We start from the raw sequence: 21,961 nt of genomic DNA on the forward strand, positions 1-21,961 counted from the left end.
ATATTATCCTCAGTTCTAGGCACCACATATTGTTAGATAAATGCATTGATGTCTCAGACGATGATGGATACAAGATCTCTGGCAATCAGATCACACCAGAACATCTGGAAAGAGCTGGACCTGTTTACCCAGGAAAAGGGAAATTTAGTGATATGTGTGTAGATGACTTATGAAGATGTGTCATGATTGTGGTTAGAGGTAAGTGAAACACTTAATCTGGTTGGTCCCAAGGGGATAGATTCAAAAGGTAAACATTATCAGAGTGATATTTTTATTTAATAAAATAGCATTTTACCCCCCTGTCCCCAAATGAAATCTCTTTCCCTCAGAATGGTAAGCTTCCTATTACTAGTTTGTAATGAAACCAAAGTTGGGTTTCATTTTCATCTTTCAGTAATTCTGTAGAAAGAAATTCTGTCCTGGGTAGACTGTCTTCTAATTGATTCTGTGCTCTAGTAAGAACCTTCCATCAGAAATATTCTTAGTTAAAAACTATATGAAATATTTTGTTGTTGCATGTCAGTGTGTAATTTCAGAGCAATAACATTCATTGTTGGTATCAAGCCTCAGTTTTAATATCCATTGCTTGTTTACATGCAGCCAATGATGCTGTAAGTAGAGCATCCCCACTCCTATTCTAAAAGTGAGAAAACAGAAGCTTGGAGTGGTTAAACAGCTTGCTCAAGATCAAGTAAAAACTAACAGAGTAAAAACTTGGAGCGCTACTCTGTCGTGGATGTTGAGCTGGGCTGTGTGCCCAGGAACAAGTAATAGGGAAACATTTGCAAGGGTCTTGCATAGCCATCCTCATCTCTCTTGCTTTCCCACACAAGGAGTAATCTCTAATCTCTACCTAATCCCCACCCAGGTCAGTTCGGCCATGTGGCATTCAGTGTGGTATAAGACTGTTGAGGACTTCACACAACAGAGAGGCAGTGCTGTGGGCAGGTGGTCGGTCTTCATATCTTTTTTTTCTTTTTTTAATTATGCACCCTATCAAGGAACTTTTAGCTCTCAGATTTATCTATATTTATTTATTAAAAATTTCAGGGGCTTTCTAGGTGGCACAGTGGTTAAGAATCCGCCTGCCAATGCAGCAGACACAGGTTCAATCCCTGCTCCAGGAAGATTTCCACATGCCACAGAGCAACTAAGCCCAAGTGCCACAACTACTGAGCCTACGTTTTAGAGACCCTGAGCCACAACTATTGAAGTGCAAGTGCCTAGAGCCTGCGCTCCACAACAAGAGAAGCCAGGCATTGAGGAGCCCACACACCACAACGAAGAGCAGCCCCTGCTTGCTGCAACTAGACAAAGCCCATGTGCAGCAACGAAGACCCAACACAGCCAATAAATAAATAAATAAATAAATAAATAAATAAATAAATAAATTTATAAAAACAAACAAAACAATCTATAAAAAATTTCATACATTTACTACTGTATTTATATGCCATATTTGTTGAAAAACATTTAAAACTATAGAAAATTAAAATGATTATATAAAATCAACAGAACAAGAAGAATGAGGGTATCTCAGGTGGGGACTCTGCACAGAGGGTGCATTTTAGGAAATGTGGTAGCAAGGTGTTCCACTGGGGGATGTCACAATGGTCCCAGAGAGAAGATGAGGGCCTTAGGTTTAGCAGTGACACATTCCGTCTCCCTTAGACCTAGAACATGACAAGCGCTGCATCTCAGTGCTATCTTTTTTAGCTGTGTCATGAGTCCATAAGATCTGCTAGGTCTGGTAGGAGGAAGTGTTTTGTGAGCCTTTCTTTTTGTGGTATTTGGGACCCTGCTAATATGTTAATAGACCAGTTAACATGTTCTAGACCTGTTACCCAAGAAAGGCAATGGTTCCTACTGTCTATTTGAAGGTATCATTGTTATTTCTGTCTTAGGCTACATGTGTGGAGATCGGAGCTCTGAGAAGGGCTGAATTGCTAAAGACAAGAACACAAGAGAAACAATGAAAATAAGTCTTTTTCTGATTTTTCATTTGTCTTGAAAGACCAAGCTGAAATTGTGAGTCCTTTCTCCAGCAATCTATGATTCCCTGTGTATAATTAATGTATATCATATGCAAACTGCGTAAAATGAAACACAAAGGAAAAAGAAAAGAAACCTTGGGAAAAACCAGAGGAGGAAACATCCTTCCAAGAGAGAAACAAGGATAAGAACTACACTGGGCATCTCATCAGAGCGTTCAAGCAAGTCAGAATTTAGTGAGATATTTAAAGTCTTGCATGAAAGTAAAAACAACCCAGGATTTTCTTTTTAGTTAAATTATCCTTAAAAAGTTAAAGACAAGAAAAAACTTTCCTAGAGAAGCAAAAACTGAGGGGATTCATCACCAGAAGCACTACTATCCTGCAGAAAATACTAAAGAAATTTACTCTGGCAGGAAGAAAACTTAATAGGTCAGAAATCTGAATCTATATGAAGAGGGGAAGAGCATCAGAGAAGGAATAAGTGAAGGTAAAATCAAATCTACTTTTCATATCTTTGATTGATATAAAATAACTTTTTAAAGTAATAATAGTAACAATGTACTGGATATGGATAAGGGAAATGTATAACAGCAATAACAAAAGGGACAGGAAGGAGGAACCAGAAATGCTCTGGTATAAAGTAGATACACATACTATATATACATCTGATATATAGAAGATACATGTAATAATTCATGTCTAGATAAAGCTCTATACATGAAGCAATATATAGTATCCTGTAAAGTTAGTCAACAGACTTAGATTAGGTAAACATGTGTATTGCAAACTCTATGGCAATGATTAAAGAGTTTTTTTAATAAAAGAAATCTAATTGATACATTAGAAGAAGAGAGAAAATGGAATCATATAAAGTGCTAGATTAAAATCAGACATGGCAGAAAAATAGAGGAAAAGAAAAAAACAAGAAAAGATGCAATGTTAAGAAAGTAGTTACCAACACTGTAAATATTACCTAAACATCATTAAAGAAAATGAATCAATAATTAATAACCTACCAAAAAAAATACAAACAGCAACAACAACAAAAACAAACCCACAAAAAACAGCCCTGTATGGCTTAAAGGGCATGTATCAAAAATACACAAAGGAACTTAAAATTCAGCAATTTAAAAAAATCAACCTAATTAAAAAATAAGCAAAAAACCTGAACAGACATCTCACCAGAGAAGATATAAGAATGGCATGTAGCACATGAAAATATATTCAACATCAGTTGTCATTAGGGAACTGAAATTTAAAACAATAATGAGATATCACTACCAAGCCGTTACAAGGGTTACAATTACACAACAATAATAACACACTGATAACACCAAGTGCTAATAAAGCTGTGGAGTAACAGGAACTCTAATTCATTGCTGTTGAGAATGCCAAATGGTACAGCCACTTTGGAAGACAGTTTGGCCATTTCTCACAAGGCTAACCATACTCTAACCATACAGTCCAGCAATTATGCTCCTTGGTATTCACTCAAATGGCCTGAAAACTTACACCCACACAAAAACCTGCACACAGATGTTTATAGCAGCTTTATTCACAATACCCAAAACTTGGAAGCAACCAAGATATCTTTCAACAGGGCATAGATAAACTATGGTACATCCAGAAGAAGGAATACTATTTAACAATAAAAATAAAAGAGCTATCAAGCCATAAAAAATGGATAAATCATAAATGCATATTTCTAAGTGAAAGAAGTCAGTTTGAAAATGTACCAGTGCATGACACCAATTATGTGACATTCTGGATAAAGCAAAACTTTAGTAGTGGTGAAAAGATAGGTCCTTCCTAGGGATTTAAGGGGTGAAGGAAGCTAAATAGGTGAAGCATAGTGGATTCTTTAGAGTCGTGACGAGTCTCTATAACATTACAATGGGGGTTCTATGAGCATATCCATCTTTCTAAATAGTTGATATGCAAACTTTTAAAAAATCATTAGGAGATGGGAAAAGCTCAAGACAGAATGCAGGATATGACAAAAGAATCTAACTATGCTACAAAGTTATGATATAACCTCATTCAAAGAGAGGAGGGGACAGGTGCTGACTTAATTTAGGAAATGATTAGAATCTATAAGACTAAAGGCAAAGTGTAAATAAGCACTGTATTGTAATCAATAAAGTGTCCCTCACAGGGGGCAGGTTCAACGGTCTGACACTGCTGCACGTGTATGCTGGAACTGAACAATTAAGTAAATGGATGGACAGAAATGGGAGCGAGGTTTCTTTCTGTTAGAGTGAGAGTTTACAGAAAGGCAAGTGGAGGAGGGTAGATGATCCATTTGGTAATGGATTAGAACTGGAGACATCGATGTGAACTCATGCTTAGCTTAATGCAGATACAGATGGGAAATATAGACATGTTCACAGATATGTGTATACACATGGGTTATATACATTTGCCGATTTTCTAGCTATTTCAGCTGAAATGTCTAGAAGCAATGACACCTTGTTAAAAACAAGCACACCTACTACTGAGATCTTGGTTTCTAATGTCATTCTCCAATACAAGGAACTAGGATTTCTTAGAGAAATGGCTGATTCTAGGACAAGGGCAGGACATATATAAGATGAGCCTGGAGCATCTATTTTGTTGCACCAGAAATTAAGGAAGTGCTAAAACAGAAACAAAACCCAAAATGAACAAACTAACACAAAAGACCCTATAATGATACGAGTTTGCAAAGGGACAGCAAAGCTAACTGGAAAATCTTGCCATGATCAAAGCTAGAAAATTCTGAGCAACAAAATAAAGAAGCATAAAATTATAAGCCAAAGAATAAAAGAAATATGTGTCCATAATGATGTAAATAAATGATTGAATGACTACATACGTACTTGCATACATACATATATAAGTCGGGGAGTGAGACAGATCTCCCATGCAGAGAAATCCTAAACAACTGGATGTAGTTGCTGTGCACTCAAGGAGACGGGTGACACCTCTCCACACCTAAGTGTGTTCTATGCACAGTGATTTCTTTCAAAGAGTACAGCCTGGAAAGGGAGGAGAAAGAGCAACTTCTTAGTGAGGAAACCTGGCAAACACCAGATGACCAGTCCCCTTGACCAGATGATCAAGGTCAACATTAACAGTGATGAGTCACGTGGATAGAACAACCCCTTACAAGTTGTGAAGGAATGACAACCTCTCGTCTTCCTCCAAGATAACCATTGCCCCAGTCTAATAATGAGAAGAAGCATCAAATTCCAATAGAGGAATATCTGGCAAAACACTTGGGCAGCACTTGTGAAAACGGAGGAAAATCTACTGCAGCCAAGAGGAGCCAAAGGGGACAGAACAACTGAATATAACGTGGTGTACTACATGGAATCTTGGAATAGAAAAAGGACATTTGGTAAAACTTAGACAATCTGAATAGCTATAGACTTTAGTTAACAAAAATGTATCAATACTGGTTCATTAGTTGTATTAAATGTACTGTATGAATGTAAGATATTAATAATAGAAGAAACCGGATGTGGGATATATGAAGATTGTACTAGCTTTTAATTTTTTTTCCTTGAGTGTAAAGCTGTGCTAAAAAAATAGAATTCATTTATTTCAAAAAAGGAGCTGATGGAAGTGCACAGCCTTTTTTGGGGACGAGAGAAAGCCTCGCCACCAGGGAAGCATTTGAGCTAAGAAAAAGGGTGAGGAAGAGTTAGTTGCCTGGCAGAAGAGGAAGTTGTTGTGGGCATATGACACTGAAGATGCAAATACTGGTGGTGAGAGAAAGTACAGTCCTTTCAAGACATTGAAAGAAGGAGCAGCCTCCAATCCCTCTGCGCATCCACCCCAGCCAGCCTTTCTCTATGAACAATGGGAGGGGAAGTGGGAGAGCCTTGTAAGTTAATTAAGAATCTTGACCTCTCAGGAGAAACGGAAGTTGTTGGAGAATTTCAAGCAGAGAAGGGGCATGATTAGACTTGTGTTTTTGAAAGATTGCCCTTAATGTTTCTGATAAAGTGAAGGGCTCATCTCACTTCTCCCCTTTCTTTGCTGTCCTTTGCCCTGCCATTCAGGAACCATTGGATTTCCTTCAACCACACCCTTCTTTGGATGGCAATGTTGAGGAACGCTGCTCTGTCCCAACCACATCCTTCAAACTTGAGAGTAACAAGCACGTCATGCAAAAGCTGTAAATCAATCTTAGAAGGAGGTTGAAGAGTCTCATTCTGCTCAGATGTTTCTCCCCTCAGGCCATCGCAGGGTGTCTCAAACAAGTTTCCTAATTACCTGGAGCCTTGGAAAGTAGACTTGTGCCTTCCCTCCTTCAGACATAATATTTCGGTAATTAGTAATCAATTACCACGCTGCTCCTGCAACAGTGAGCTTCCTTTTCCATGATGTTTTCTCCTCATGAAGCTGTGCTGACAGGCGGTTGAGTAATATCTTTCTCAAGCCCGCCAAAAGCCACACACTCAACAGAGGGAGAAGAGAGAGAAAATGAGACGATCACACTGGATAATAGATAATTAGATAATTATCCCTAGCTGAAAGCACATCTTGGAGTTTGCATTCAAAATGAAGAGATTTGGCAAAAAGAATGCTGATGTCAGGTACTGGGTGATTTTATTTCAGAGAAGTAGCTCATCTGGGACGATTTAGTCATCCTGACTTCTCATCCAGCCTCCTTGCTTCTCTCCCTGCCTGTGGCTTTTTCTCCTAGAATCTAAACATATACCAACACCAGAGAGAACATTCTCAAATACCATGCTGCCATTTAAAAAAGGGGGGGGGGAGGTGGCAGTCCATTCACTTTTATGATGAAAATCCTATTGTATAAGACCTTCTATAATCTCGCCTCTTCCTGGATGTTCAGTCTCATCGATTATACCAATCACATGGTCTTATATATTGTATTTCAGAAACACGGAGCCATTTATAGGTCTGCAGACTTAATGCTGTTTGACAAAACCATGCTCCCTTGTTTCTAAACCCCATTAAATTCCAGCCTCCACCCTGGTACTTGAAACAAAATTCTGGGTCATTCTTCATTACTCTTGCCTTTCCCCTCAATCCAACTGTAGGACCTGTTGACTCCCTTCCTCCATTTCTCACCATCCTCACTGCTAACACCCTCATCCGTGCCCTCACCACCGGACACAGGAATAGTCTCCTTACTGGACTACTGTACTAACTCTCCAACTAGTCTCCTTTTTCCCGCTAGTTCTCCCTTGCAATTCCCTAGGCTCTTAAAACTGGAAATCTGATCGTATTGCTCTTCTGCCTAAGACACTCCATGGTTTCCCACTGTTCTTATAATAAAATCTACCTTTCACCGTGTCCTATATCACTTACCTCCACTAGCACCACACATCTCACTGTACTTCTTTCTCTCCTTCATTCTGTTCCTCAAATACTTCCTTTAAGTTATGTCAGGAGTGGTAGCATCCTAGGGTTTGGAAGAACCATATCTTCTTGAAAACCCTGACACCTTCTCCTCATTGCCCAGCTGAGAAAGGTAATGGGAATGTCCCCTCACACATGCCAAGTAGGGGTAGTGTTTGAGGTAGGTATTCCACAGGTCTCCTGATTCATAATCAGTGCTTTCTGGGAGTTTCTCTCCTCAGTAAGGGTCCCTGTGAGCTGCGATCAGGCAGCATGGCCCAAGGGTCTCTACCTTTTTCAGTACAATGAGAGTCTGGGCTACACAGAAGCCTCCACCAGTGTGTGATCTTGGTTTCTCTCTGTGACTGACATCCACACATTGGAAAACCATTCATTCTAATTCTCTGCACTGTTTGGATTGGGTCTGCCATGGCTCCAGTTTGCCATACTTTATACAATTTAGAAAGCCCTCCTCCTTGGAGAGACATGAGCTCAAGTTAAAGCATCCACCCACTGGTACAACATGTAAATAAGGGGCACTCAACACAAGCGCTACCATTCTATATATTTTTGAAAATTTGTTTTCCAAATCATTCATCCTCACAAATATCCTGATCCATGTATAAAGTCACTACCGATTTATAGATGAAGAAACTAAAAACCAGTTATGCAATTCTGGTCTTCTGACTTCAAACTCTGCCTTTTTTACTGTATCATGTTTCCAGTTACTCATTTTCCTCTCCCAGTCCTAAACCTGCCCTCTATGATTGGTCAGGGTTTAGTCCAAAGGTGACTAATTCCTCTGCCCCAGCTCATCCATCCCCTATTCAAATCCATTGTTTTCTAAGCGTGTTCATCACATGGAAATTATAATATTTATTGACCCTCTAGTATAGGCTAGAAGTATGGCATGTAATAAGTTATCTGATTTTCTTTTGACAATATCATTCTGAAAGGGACTTTTGAGTTAAATAATTGCATCTTTCTATTTAACAGATGAAGAATTGCTGGGTTGCAGGGTAATTCTATAGGTTTAATTTTTTGAGAAAATGCCAAACAGTTTTCTGCCATGACTGCATTGTTCCATTCCCACCCACAATACATGAGTGTTCCAGTGTCTCCACATCTTCAACCAACACTATCTTCCTTTTTAAAAAATTATTATAGCCAATCCAATGGGCATGAAATGGTATCTCACTGAGGTTTTGGTTTGCATTTTCCTAATGACTAACCATGTTGAACATAATACATGTTTGTGCACATACTTTTTAGAGAAATGTCTATTTGTATATATTCTTGCACAAATGTCTATTCAAATCCATTGCTCATTTTTAATTGGGTTATTATTTTTAAATACTGAGTTGTAAGAGTTCTTCCTATATTCTGAACATGAGATTCTTATCAGAATATGATTTACAAATATTTCCTCCCATTCTGTGGTTTGTTTTTTCTTCTTTACTAACGGTATTCTTTGAAGCAAAAAAAAAATTTAATTTTGATGAAGTCCAGTTTATCTGTTTTTTGTTTTTTGCTCTGTTGGTGCTTTTCATGTGATGTCTAAGAAACCGTTGCCTAATCTAAAGTCTTACGGATTTATATCTATGTTTCATCTAAGAGTTTAGCACCTACATTTAGGTCTTTGATCCATTTTGAGTTAATTTTTATATGTGGTATGAGCTAAGTCAAATTTATTCTTTTGAATATGGAAATCCATTGTCTATCACCATTTGTTGATAAAGATACTCTTGACATCCTTGTCAAAAATCAGTTTACTTTTGATATATGGGTTTATTTCTAAGTGCTGTCATCTTAATAATATTAAATCTTCCAATCCATGAACACAAGATGTCTCTCCATTTACTTAGTTCTTCTTTAGTTTCTTTAGACAGTGATTTGCAGTATATGTCTTTTACTTCATTGATTAAATTTATTCATAATTTTTTTCCCTTATTGTTATTTTAACTGGATTTAAACTTTTTTTAACTTAGATTGTTTATTGCTAATGTATAGGAATAAAATTGATTCTTTTCTATATTTTTTTATGCTGGTACTTGGCTGAGCTTTTTTATTAGCTTTCATAGTTTGTGTGAGTGTGTGTGTGTGTGTTTGTGTGTGTGAACGGGCATGTGTGTGAATTCTTTAGGGTTTTATGTAGAAAAGCTCATGTCATCTGCAAATAGTGAGAACTTATTTTTTTCTAATTTAAATTTGTTTTATTTTTTCTTCTTGCCTAATTGTTCTTGTGAGAACCTCCAGAACAATGCTGAATAGAAGTGACACTTACAAACATTTTTATCTTAGTCCTAATCTTAGGGGGAAAGCTTTCAGTCTTTGACTTGAATATGATGTTCTCTGTGGGTTTTTCATAGATGCTCTTTATTAGGTTGAAAGTTTCCTTCTAATCCTAGTTTGTTGAGTGTGTTTATTATGAAAAGTTGTTAGATGTTGTCAAATGTTCTTTGTGTGTCTATTGAGATAATCATATGTTTTCTTTCTCCTTTATTAATGTGTTGTATTACATTGATTGATTTTTGTATGTTGAACCAAACTTGCATTCCTGAAATAAATTTCACTTTCATAAAATATAATCTTTTTAAAATGCTTCTGGATGTGGTTTGCTCATATTTTACTAAAGGATTGTTATTTACATTTTTGCTTAAATATTCAGTTATTTTTTAAAGAGATTGAATAATAAGAGAAAATCTTGTATATTTACTCTTCATTCCTTTGTATACATACATATTTCCACCTGATATCATTTTTCCTTGTGCCTACCATGTTTATTTTAATATTTCCTTTAGTTTGAGATGGCTAAGGATAATTCCTTCAGCTTTTGTGTATCTGAAAAATATTTTGCATTTATTTTTGGAAGGTATTTTTTTCTGGCTATACAACATTAGGCTGACAGTTTTTCTTTCAGTATTTTAAAGATGCAGCTCCATTTTCTTTTCACTTGTATTTTTCTGATGATACATCTACTGTCATTGTTATGTTCTTCTGTATGTAACACGTATTTTTTTCTCCAACATCTTTAGGAGTTTTCTCTTTATTGCTAGTTTTGAGCAATTTGTTTATAATGTCCTTGATATGGTTCCCTTTATGTATCTTTTGCTTGAAGTTCACTGAGTTTCTTGGATCAGCAAGTTTAGAGTTTTCAGCAAATTTAGAAGCATTTGACCATTATTTATTGAAATATTTTTTCTGTCATGACTTCCTTGAAGACTCAAATAACACTGTATTAGACCTTTTGAAGTTTTTCCACAGCTCACTGATACTCTGTTTATTTTTTTAAATCATTTTTCTCCTAACTCTAATTTTGGATATTTTCTATTGCTATGTCTTCCAGTTTCCTAGTCTTTTTTTCCTTTGCAATATCAAATATGCCATTAATTTCACAGCTGTATTTTTCATCTCAGATATTTTAATTTTCATCTTTAGAAGTTTTATTTTTAAAATACCTTCCATTCTTCTACTTGTTCAACTATTCTTGTAGTTTTTTGAACATATAGACTACAGTTATTACAATTGTTTTTATGTCCTTGTCTGATACTTCTAACAACTGTAACAGTTCTGAGTTGGTTTATATTGATTGATTTCTCTTCTCAAAATGGGTCAAATATTCCTATTTTTTCCCTGTTTCTTTCCTGGAAATATTTGATTAAAATACCAGGCATTGTGAATTTTACCTTCCTTCTGCTGGATATTTTTTACCTTTTTAAATATTCTTGAGCTTTGTTCTGGAATTGGTTAGACTATTTGGAAACAGATTGAGGCTTTTGGTACTGACCTTTAATATTTATTAGGAGGACCTTTAATATTTTAAGTGTTCATTCTAGTGCCAATTATTCCTCACTAGTGAGGCTAGATCTTTCTGAATACCCAGACCAATTCTCTGTAAATTATGAGGTCTCTCTCCATTCTGGTTAGTGGACACAGGCACTACTCTCAGCCCTGTCAGTACCAGGTGTATATCTTTTCCTTTTCTCTAAAGACTCTTTCCCTGACCTTGGGTATATTCCACACATGGATGACTCTATCATTTCTCTGGGCTCTATTGAGCTCTTTGCTCTCAATAAGTGTCCCCATGAGTCAGGATCAAGCATCATGGGCTCAAAGAGAACCCTCTTCATATCTCCAGAGTTCTCTGTGCAGACCTCTTGTTCCTGAAAATTCTAGCCATGCTAGTGTCTCTGGCCTCTTAGCTTCATCTCCTCAACTCAGAGGATCTGCCAGACTCTGACTGAGTTCTTTCCCTGAGACCTGACTGGGAAAGGTTATAGGTTGAGGCAATTGTAGGGATTACTTCTTAAGTTGCCTTTATCTCAAGGATAACTGTCTAGTATCCAATATTTTGAAAGCTGTTGTTTCAAATCTTTTTTTCTCTCTTTCTTCCCTTCTTTCTCCCTTTCTCCATTTCCTTCTCCCTCCCTTCCTTCCTTCCTCCCTCTCTCTCTTTCTCTCTCTCTCCCTTCCTTCCTCTTTCTTTCTTCTTTCTTTTTCTTTCTTTCTTTCTTTCTTTCTTTCTTTCTTTCTTTCTTTCTTTCTTTCTTTCTTTCTTTCTTTCTTTTTCTTTCTTTCTTTCTTTCTTTCTTTCTTTCTTTCTTTCTTTCTTTCTTTCTTTCTTTCTTTCTTTCTTTCCTTCCTTCCTTCCTTCCTTCCTTCCTTCCTTCCTTCCTTCTTTCTTTCTTTCTTTCTTTCTTTCTTTCGTTCTTTTTTGTTTCAGGCAGGAAGGTAAATCCAATTATTGTTACTCAATCATAGCCTAAAGTGTAAGTCCCTCCTGCTTGCATTTAATACAGGCCAATTCTTTAGAAAAAAAATGCAGATTATCCTATAAATTCCATTTTCTAAAATTATTTCTAATAATTCTGCAAATTAAAAGTACCTTATGCTCTTCCATCTCTTTAGATTACATTTCCCTCTTTTATTATGTTTTCCCAAATGTCTCTTTCCTCTTCTGTGTTCCCTTAGCACTGTGGTCTGTGGTGTATAGTGATTTTCACACTGCTTTTTTTTTTTTTTTTTTTTGTGCCCATTATCTTCAGTGAGGTCATATATTATGCCTTATTCATCTCTGTAACTTTCCTTCCATTTACCAATGGAGTTGATTTCTAATAAATATTTTTGAATGGGTGAATAATGGAAAAGGAATTAATGAAATTATAGCTATTAGACACTTGTGGGTGTCTGAGAGGGCATTTTGGAGTCACTCCATGGGCTTCAGAAGCAGACATCAAGTTGGGATAGACATACTGGAAATTTGATGGGAAAATATCTGTGAAGGATAAAAGAGGAGGAATCAGAAGTAAGTGAGGAGAGACTTCCTACCATGATGCCATCTGACATCTGTGAGAGCAGAGATGGCGGAAAGAATTGTGTAGAAAAAGCTTCCAACTGAAATGCACTTCCTGAGACTTTGTCAGGCTGATGGTGATTCCCCTAGAAAATTAAGGGAGAGCTACATCAGACAGAAATGGCCTTGTGTCCTACCCCACTGTGCTCAGTCATCGGCTGCAGTGGCCGATGGGAAGTGGGGTCCTAGCCAGAGCACTATAGCCAGTCCAAACATGCTGCCTCTGCATGGTTGCCAGTCAACTGTGCTTCCCAAGGCAGAATCTCCTTAAAGGGCTGAGAGGTATAAATCTGTGGCTACCATAAAAGGGTAGGAGGTAGGATGGTGAGTAGCCATTGTGATTCAAAATGCCTGCTGCCCACTCCTGTGACACCTTGTAAGAGAATACAATCAGCACCTGGAGCTAATCCTAAGGGGCATTCGTGGGCAGCCCACTGCTGTAACCATACATGCCTTGGAGCTGGTCTAGGGCTTGCCCAGTTTCCAGCTTTCTCTCTGAATCTGATGGGCCAGGGCACAGAGCCTCACTGCTTATCCGAGAATCACTTTATGAGTCTCCTGCTTTGAGTGCTGGCAGATGTAATTTGTTGCCTTTGTTATCTTGTAAAGACGTTAATCTCCCAACCACAGTGAGGGGTTGCTTCTGTGAGTGATTTTGCTTCACTATATGACAGGTTGAAGAGCTTGCCAAATCTCTGTGCCATGCTTGCCAAGGTTCCTGCATTCCTTATCTGTCACAGAGAAAGTGATGGGATAAAATTGTCAAAGCAGAACCTTGCCACAGGCATCCGTCATGAGTCATGGGGTAAAAGATGGGAGAGCAGCCAGATACCTCAGCACCCTGTATCAGTGTATTGCACAAAGATACAGAACCTGCAGAACGATCACTCAGCGGGTGCCACTAAGTTGGGCTCTGCCCCCAACACACTGAGACCTGGCCAGAAAGTCTGTGGAAAACAGAGTGAAATGGAATATGAAGGCTGGATTCTGGATCTCGCAAAGTCCTTTTTTTCTTGCACTGTGGCTCTAGGCCAGCTCTGTTTTTCCTGTATACATGTTCCGCTCTCTTAGATCCACCAATGAAGGGAATGGAGCTTTGGGACCATGTAAAGGCATTCTAGCAAGGAGTCAGCTCAGACATCATGACATGTGTTTTTGTGCTTTAGTTGGTGGCAGAGGACTCTGTTTTTCTTTTCAAAGCTGGAGAATATCCTCACTCCTTCAAGTCAGATGTGCTTTTATTCAGTTTCAAGTTTTTAAATCCAGAAATAAGGTAAAAGTATTCATTTATTCACTACACACATGCACATATTAGTTGGATGAACTCCAACCCTGGCAATGAAAGGACAAAGGAGCACAAGACAGAAGCAATGCCTGTTGTCCAGATTAATCCTTTCGTGTGTCTGTGACGCCATCTCCCAGCTCCTGTCTCTGTGGTGCCCTAGATCGTGTCCGCTGATCTGTAGATGTGACGACACCATAATGGACAAGCACAATTCAGCATGATTCACCCAGAACATCTATCATAGCAACCCTTTAGCCACGGGGCTACTCAGAGGCAAGAGCAGTTTCATTGGGATTATAGACACATTTGGGGAATGAACCAGGCAGAGAGAAGAGGTGTGAAGGGAGAGGAAGAGATGAAAAGGTGATTGCCAGGCCTGCCATCTGTATGGGGGAGGCGGGTGGCTGAACAGTTTGATGGCTCTCCCCAGCACTCACACCATAGTCATGGCATTTTTTCACTGATTTCTGGGTCTTGACCGTTAGCCCTACTCGAGTTTTGCCAATTCTTGCCCTTATAACAAATCATACTCAAACTTGCTTGTATTTATAGAAAAGCCCACTTGAGTTTAGTGGCATTTCTTTATTTTACCAAGCACCTTCCAACCCTTTGTCTCTAGTCACATATGTTACAACCCCCCTGCCTCCTCCCCCACACCTGCTCTCCCTAAGAATCCACAAAGCAAACAATCTTTGGAAACAGAACTGCCCACATACAGTGTGATACAGAACAAGGCTCTTCATTTCTTTGCTTCAGAGTATATGCTGTTTCCCTTTGCAACCCCTGCCGTACACATGCCTCCATTACACACGTACGTGAAGGGCTCCACTGTCTGGTCAATCGGCCAGCACCTGCTAGGTGCTCTCACTCCACCCAGCACTCCAGAGCTGAGGGGAAGTAATAGCCAGACTGTGTGGAAAGAATTTAGAAACAGAGAGCCTTGGCATTGTGAGTCGAGGTTGGATTATTGCAGTAGGGGGGACAGAGAAGTTTAGAGTAAGAAGAGATTTGCTGAATTAGCTGGGGAATTCGGTGTGTTGTGAGATCTGGGGTGTAAGGTAGTCAGCTAAGCCAGGCCAGGAAACACCTGTCCACGCCATGCCCTCACTTTTGGTTTGGCTTTGGGAGGGCCACTTCATCTCCCTGAGATTCTTTGACCTTTTCTGTGAAGGGGAATGGGGTGAATGGGAGGAGTAATTAGCAACCTGTTACTGAACCAAACTCAAGTCTGCTTCTCCACGTGCAGTAAAGCCAGTCTACTGACACCAGGCTGTGGTGAAGGAAAGTGCAGTGTTTATTGCCGGGCCAAGCAAGGAGTTTGGGCAACTAATGCTCAAAAGGCCAGAAACCCCTGATGGATTTCAGGGAAAGGTGTTTAAAGACAGGGTGAGGGAGAGGGTGGCAGGGTGCACGATCAGCTCACAGACGTTCTTCTGATTGGTTGGTGGTGAGGTAATCCAGAGTCAGTATCATCAACCTTCTGGTTCTAACCAGTCTGGGGTCTACGTGCTTGTGGTCAGCATGCAGTTAACTTCTTCCACCTGGTGGGGGTTTCAGTATCTGCAAAATAGCTCAAGGATATGGCTCAGAATGTTATTACAGCCCTTCAGGAGGAACTAAAGGTCCTCGACTTTGTTTAATGGCTAAACTATTATTATTTTGTCCTGCTTGACTGTTTTCCTTTGTTTCTGCATTTTCTCACCCCTCTGATTAAATTTGTTCTTTGAAACTCAGGGAAGGCCTAGGAGGCTAAACCTTTTCTGCAGACAAGAGACAGGTGGAGGACATGGGAGTGTCTCTTCTGGAGAGGCTCCAGAGGGTCCTGCTTTGTTGTAAACCCACAGATTGCAGAAATGACTAGAACTTGGGACCCAGCCAGCCCAGCCCACTCTAAGTCTATTAGCTCAATTTGACATGCGAAGAGTCTAAATGTAGTTGCTGGTCACTAACTGGCTATATGTTTTCAAGCAATTCAAGCTCTTCAACTTCTGTCAGTTTTCTTTATCTTGCAATCCAGTGACCTTCACAGGAAGATTTCATGGATAAAACAAGGCATTTCAGTAAATAGCATCAGAGCCTTCTGGAGGGCTCACTATGGACCTTAAATGCATTGCTTCAGCCACATAGTGAACTCGTGATGCAGGCATGATACAGATGTGCAGGGTGAGGGACTGGGGATTTGAGTAGCTGGTCCAGGGTCCCATGGCTTCTGAGTGAGAGGGCGGGAATTTGAACCTGGATCCATTTAGTCCTTCTCTGCGGCCAAACTCTTATTCTGGAAACCTGGTTTTCTAGTGAATGGAACGCTGGAGGTGAGCATTGGACTGCAGCACCTCCTTGTAGCTTGTGCGGGTGGTTGCTGTGCTCCATCCTACATCCTCTACTACCTGCTCGCTGGGGGCAAAGAAGAAGACAGAGCTGACAGAGTCACAGTCCAGGTAGAGAACTACACACACTTCTACACAGGTGCGTGCTTGATTGCATGTATCTCTTTGCAAAAATCTCATATATACTGGCCTCTCCCCACCTCTTGGGAGCAGTTCCTCAAAGCTCTCTGAGAGGCTGTCTCCTGCGCTATTGTCCTCAGTAAGCCCACACATGAAACTGACACTTGCAGTTGTGCCATTTTTTTTCAAGTGGACAGTCCCTTCTCCCCACCTGCTCAGTCCCCTGACCTGCCAGCCAGGATGACATCACTGCCCTGAAAAGGCTTCAGCAGCCCCCACCCCACTCCAACATCCTCTTCAAGAGAGCCCCCAGGCAGACACATATACGCGGACGATAGAAAAATGGTACAAATCAACCGGTTTGCAAGGCGGAAATAGAGACACAGATGTAGAGAACAAACATATGGACACCAAGTGGGGAAAGCGGGGAGGGTTGGGGGGGAATGAATTGGGAGATTGGGATACCAAATTGTATGCTCTAAATATATGCAATTTCTTGTATGTTAACTATATCTCAATAAAAGTTCTAAAAAAAAAAGAGAGCCCCCAGGAAGACACCTTCAGCCCAGGGGCCAGATGGGCACAGCCATGAGCTCAGCTTGACCTGATGAAGGGTTCCAGCCTGAGGGCAAACTAGCTTGCAGGTGGCTTTTAGCCAGAGCTGGGCACTCAAGGAGCCCAGGCCAGGCCTGGACAGTTAGCACATGCTCAGGGTCTGATTCCCACAGACAGGAGCCAGTGGCACTGGATTCATTTCAAATGCAGACAAAAGCCTGGCACCTGGCTCTGGGCCAGAAAGAGTTCTGCTGTCTGTTGTTTTTTTGTTTAGTTTTTTTTTTTTTTTTTTTTTTTTTTTTTATTTAGCCGTGCAAGAGAAAAAAAAATCATTAAGTAAGAGATGAAGACAGGTTAAGAAAATAAGTATTATTTTTGGCTCTCTCTGAGACTTTTTCATTTTCCCATTGAAACTGTGAAGAATCAGGTCAAGGGGAAGAATGTATAAAATGGGAGGCACCGAGACAGCTGAAGGTACTTACATTTCAAATTAGATAAAATGGAGGAGTCTGTGTCTCCCCTGCAGGCCTGTACCATACATCTTCCTTAGGAGAGTTTTCTTTTGTGATAAGAAAGGCGATAAATGTTAGAAAATAGTTTGTGTGATCTAAAACCCTGGGAGGGAGAGGATTCAGTTTGCATCAACTTTGCAGATTAAAAGAAAGTTGTGATAAACATCTTAGGAGAAAGAGCTAAGGAATTTCTTCACTTTTTGTTCTCTCTCTTTCTCTCTGAATGCTGATTAGACTTGACAATCCTATTCCACAAAAAGAGAAAGGTAATATCAATGACTTATTGCAACTTTGTCATTGAAATTTAAAAAGTATCTGATTGAGGGACAACCTACACAGATTTTAGCATTTTTAGTGTCATTTGCATCCACATTAGTCATTTGCATCTGCACTTTCTTTTTCAAGTTTTAAAGAAAATTATTCAATGAAACAAATATCTGTGGATACCTAATAATCCCTGGGATGATGCAAACATGAGTGAGATGGGAGTTTACTCCCAAGCATTTAACATAAGAAAGCTAGATTATGAGCAACCTGAATTTATAAAAAGAAAAGATGATCAGAGAATGAAAGTGGAAGAAAAGAAGGACAGAAGGAAAGAAAGAGGAAGGGAGGGAGGAAGAAAACAGGTAAAAAGATATTCGATTTATGTTCACTCTGTTTTCTCCCACTTTGGGTCCAACTTGTCCAGTTTATTCTAGGACTCTTCTTAGCCTTATGCAGTTTATTTGTGGGTTTGAAGTCTAATTCCTCCTGTTACTAGCTGTATGACTTTAAGTATTATTAAACCTGAGTTTTCTCATCTGTAGGATATTAAGCATTATTAATATTGGCATCTATCATTCTATATACTGAGAATGCCTACTTATTGTATGTTGCTACATTTAGTCATTACCTCAGCATAGTTAATGATGCTACTTTTTACATCCTACATTTATTTTTGCTCTATTTTATATTTCAAAGTTAGAGACCTTTTAAGTTTTCCTTTGTTAATTATTTCTATCTATTGCATTTTCTTTTGCTTTATATATTTTGTCAACTGAAACACACACCACACACACACACACACACACAACATGAGAGCTGTGAATTCATTTTTACTTGAGGCTTACTGAGGACTATAGCCATAGCCCAGGAGACAGCCTCTCAAGGACACTTCCAAAGAGATCAGTATATATGTGAGGTTGGCGAAGGGGTGCATGAAATCAAGCACACATCGCAGTAGAAGGTTGCTGCTAGTCATGAGGAGCACATGTCTCCATCAATGATTTTAGTGCTTTTCTAGGTCTGAGATGATGCAAGAAATTGGATTCATAAAATTTTCTCCTGAAAATGTCTTAACTAACTGAAGTCCTGTTCTGCTAGTTTTTCCCACAGCACAGAGTGCCTCTGAGAACTAAAATATTGACTGCCATGTCACTAAACAAATGATCTAGCCACCACGTTAGAGTTACCCCCATGGTGAGCCCTGAGAGAACTCAGGAAGGAAATGTTACCGAGTCCAAGCTTGCTCTGCTTGCTGCAAGATAGGCCAATAAATCAGAGACAAGGTGCTGAGGCAAGGGATATGATTTTATTCAGAAAGCTGGCAGACCAAGAAGATGGCAGACTAGTGTCTCAAAAATAACCATCTTTTTGGGGTTTGGATGCCAGTTTCTTTTATAGCACAGAGAGGGGGAGGAGATGAGTAAGTGAAGTAAAAAGGTCATAAGTTTTGCAAATGTGTTAATTTCTTCTTTCCTGCAGCCATTCACAGGTGGATGGGGTCTGGATGTTTCCTTGAACAAAGGCACTTTGGTTTAACATTCAGGCAGAGGGGCAGGGTTCCCTGAGGCAGGCCATTGTGTATAGACAGTATCCTTTTAGTGAACAAAAGCAATGGGAGTTAGCATACAATATTTGTCCTTCTCTTTCTGACTTACTTCACTATGTATGACAGATTGTAGTTCTATCCACCTCATTACATATAGCTCCATCTCAACCCTTTTTATAGCTGAGTAATATTCCATTGTATATATATGCCACATCTTCTGTATCCATTCATTTGTTGATGGGCATTTAGGTTGCTTCCATGTCCTGGCTATTGTAAATAGTGCTGCAATAAACATGGTACAAGTTTCTTTTGGGATTATGGTGAAGTAAGTCAGAAAGAGAAGGACAAATATTGTATGCTAACTCACATATACGGAATCTAAAGATGGTACTGATGAACTCAGTGACAGGAATGGGGATACAGATACAGAGAGTGGACTGGAGAACTCGAGGTATGGGAGGGGGCGAGGGGTGGGGGGGAAACTGAGACGAAACGAGAGAGTAGCACAGACATATATATACTACCAACTGTAAAATAGTCAGTGGGAAGTTGTTATATAACAAAGGGAGTCCAACTCGAGGATGGAAGATGCCTTAGAGGACTGGGGCAGGGAGGGTGGGGGGGACTCGAGGGGGGGGAGTCAAAGAAGGTAGGGAATACGGGGATATGTGTATAAAAACAGATGATCGAACCTGGTGTACCCCCCCAAAAAAAATAACAATAAATTAAAAAAAAAAAGAAAAAAAAAAGCAATGGGAAGCAAAGGTTAAAGTAAAAGAAACAGATCCAACATGGAGTCAGATTTGGCTCTTCCCTGTAACAGAAAAAATGAATGCCTGCCATCCAGCAGTCATCAGACTGTAGCTACCCCCGATGGTGCAGCTTGAGTAATCTCAGGATGAGAAAATACAGGATACTTGCCCCAGATAGCTGAGGTGCATATAAAAGGAATGATTTCAGTGAGCCCAGACTCTTGCACCTTCTCATACAGAAAAGTGCTAAATTCCTTAACTTGAGATTTCTGGTTTTCTTCTATTAACAGCAATCTTTTCTTCCAGCTACCTGGTTTTGTTGAAAAAAACTCATATATTCTGGCTCCCCGCTCCTTCCCCTTCCTCTTTGGAGCAGTTTCTTAAGGTTATTTGAGGTGCTGTTTCTTGGGCTTGAAGTCCTAAGAGTGTCTGCCGAATAGAACATTACTCTCAATTTTTAGGTTGTGCATTTTTTTTTCAGTCAACACCTCAGTCCTGATCTCGGCCATGAACTCCTTTCAGGCTGTGTTAAAGGTCAGGACTGCAGTGGTTAGTGACTTTTCTTCTTTTAGAACCAGATGGAGAGTGACATTCTTTACTTGGCAACTTCAGTGCTATGTTTTTCAGCAGCAAAAGAATCGAGTCAAAATAATTTCATTGTAAAACTTCATTATCGAGCTTTAATAATAAAAGAGTTGGCAGCTCTACCATAGTAATGTTTTATCTTACATTCCACTGTGTCTAAGAAGAAAAATCTTACCTTTCTTTTGTTTTTACTTGAATTGGCCTGGTATATCTATCTCCCTTTATTTCAGTGTTATGGACTGAATTGTGTTCCCCCAAAATTCATGTGTTGAATCCCTAACTTCCAATGTAACACTTTTTGGACATAGGGCCTTTAAAGAGGTAGTTAAGGTTAAATGAGGTCATCAGGGTGAGGTTTTAATCCAATAGGACTGGTGTCTGTCAACTACAAATTGGCACTTGCCATCCACCTCTACGAGGATTAAATCATGTGTTGCAGCAGCTGCTGATTTTCAACACCCTCTGAAAGAAGTTCAGGGTGGAGAGCAGAAATGAGGCACTCTGTGCTCTGGGAAAAACTGGCAGAACAGGTCTTCAGATAGTTAGATATTTTCAGGGGCTGATTTTACAAGCCCAATTCTTATATCTCCTCATATCTGGAAAAGCACTAAAATCCTCCATGGTGATGGCTGCTCCTCGTGACTAGCAGAAACCTTCTGCAAAATAACATGTGCTTGGTTGCATGTACTCCCGCTTCACCAAAATCACATGTATACTGACCTTCTCCCCTACCTCTTTGGAGCAGTTTCTCAGAGCTATCTAAAATGCCGTCTCCTGGGCTGCAGTCCCCATTTTGTCCCAAATAAAACTTAACTTGCAACTCTCATGTTGTGCTTTTTTTTTTTTAAGTTGACATGTTCTTGTAAGAGAAGGAAATGACACCACAGATGCAAGTGCTCACAGAGGAAACAGCCCTCTGCAAACCAAGGAGAGAGCTCTCACCAGAAACCAACTCATCCAGCACCTTGACCTTGGACTTCCAGCTCAAGGACTGTGAGAAGTCAATGTTGTTTTGAGCTACCCAGTCTGTGATCACTAGTTATGGTAGGTCTGGTAGACTAAGGTTAGCCAATCTATTCTTTTAACCATTCTTTACCACTATTTTTAAGTGAGTCTTTTAAAAATATTTAGATTTTTTTCAACCAAATTAAGTCTTTTTCTTAATAACTAAAAGTCCAGTTAGATTGTTTTTAAAGTGTATAATTTCCTTGTAATGTCATAAGACCAAGTGACTGTTTGATTCTTTATTGTTTAGTAGCCCATTAAAAATTTACAAGTGGGCCTCCCTCCATTCCTTCCCTTTCCCCTCC

This window comes from Hippopotamus amphibius, chromosome 4, assembly GCF_030028045.1.
Source record: "Hippopotamus amphibius kiboko isolate mHipAmp2 chromosome 4, mHipAmp2.hap2, whole genome shotgun sequence".
Taxonomy (NCBI): Eukaryota; Metazoa; Chordata; class Mammalia; order Artiodactyla; family Hippopotamidae; genus Hippopotamus; species Hippopotamus amphibius.